Consider the following 901-nt stretch of genomic DNA (forward strand, 5'->3'; position numbering starts at 1 on the left):
CTTTTTATGGGTTAGATAGAGAGGATCCTTACATGCATGTCAAAGATTTCTTAGAAATTTGCTCAACATTTAAATTTCAAAATTTTTCTGATGAGTCGGTCAAACTAAGATTGTTTCCTTTTTCATTAAAAGACAAATCAAAAGCTTGGTTAAATTCCCTTCCCACGGGGTCTATAACTACCTGGGATCAACTTTATAATAAATTCTTACTGAAATTTTTTCCTATGTCTAAAACTGATAGTCTAAGGAGAGAAATCTCCGAGTTTTTTCAAAAAGATAATGAAGAGTTTTATGAATGTTGGGAAAGATTTAAAGATTTATTATTAAAATGTCCTCATCATGGTTTTGAAAAATGGAGACTTGTAAAATATTTTTATGATGGTTTGACTCCCTCTAATCGTCAAATGATTCAATCTATGCATACTGGAAAAATTTTAAAATTTCAAGGACAAGAGGCGTGGGACGCCCTTGCAGATTTATCTGTCAATTCACAACAACGGAATTATTTTGATCCTAGGTCTAGGTCAACTAATTCACCAAAAAGAGGAGGAAGGTATGAAGTAAAAGAAGAATTAGACTTAAGAACATCCTTAGACAAATTAGCGAGAAAAGTAGAAGCTTTAGCCATAAGACAAACTATAAACTCTCCAATTCAACCTAGAAAAGATGTTTGTTCTATATGTTCTAGTCCTTGCCATAATGCCCAATCATGCCCTTCCTACCAAGAAGCCTTTTCTGAGGAGGCCAATGCTCTTCATTCTTATGGGAAACCAAATGATAGCCCATTTTCGTCCACCTACAATCCAAATTGGAGAAACCATCCAAACTTTTCATGGAGACAAAACCAACCCCAAATGAATCAAGGGCACCAATACAACACACAAAACCAAGCTCATGCCCC

General features: G+C 35.0%; 1 non-coding gene across 1 annotated transcript; it reads right to left on the reverse strand.

Annotated features, from left to right (window-relative positions):
• Window positions 1-239: 239 nt before the first annotated feature.
• LOC133820501 (small nucleolar RNA R71) lies at window positions 240-346 on the reverse strand. The gene has a single exon (XR_009886909.1). It is a non-coding gene; the product is annotated as a small nucleolar RNA R71 (small nucleolar RNA).
• Between the last annotated feature and the right edge of the window lie 555 nt (window positions 347-901).

The sequence above is a fragment of the Humulus lupulus genome, chromosome 2, assembly GCF_963169125.1.
Source record: "Humulus lupulus chromosome 2, drHumLupu1.1, whole genome shotgun sequence".
NCBI lineage: Eukaryota > Viridiplantae > Streptophyta > Magnoliopsida > Rosales > Cannabaceae > Humulus > Humulus lupulus.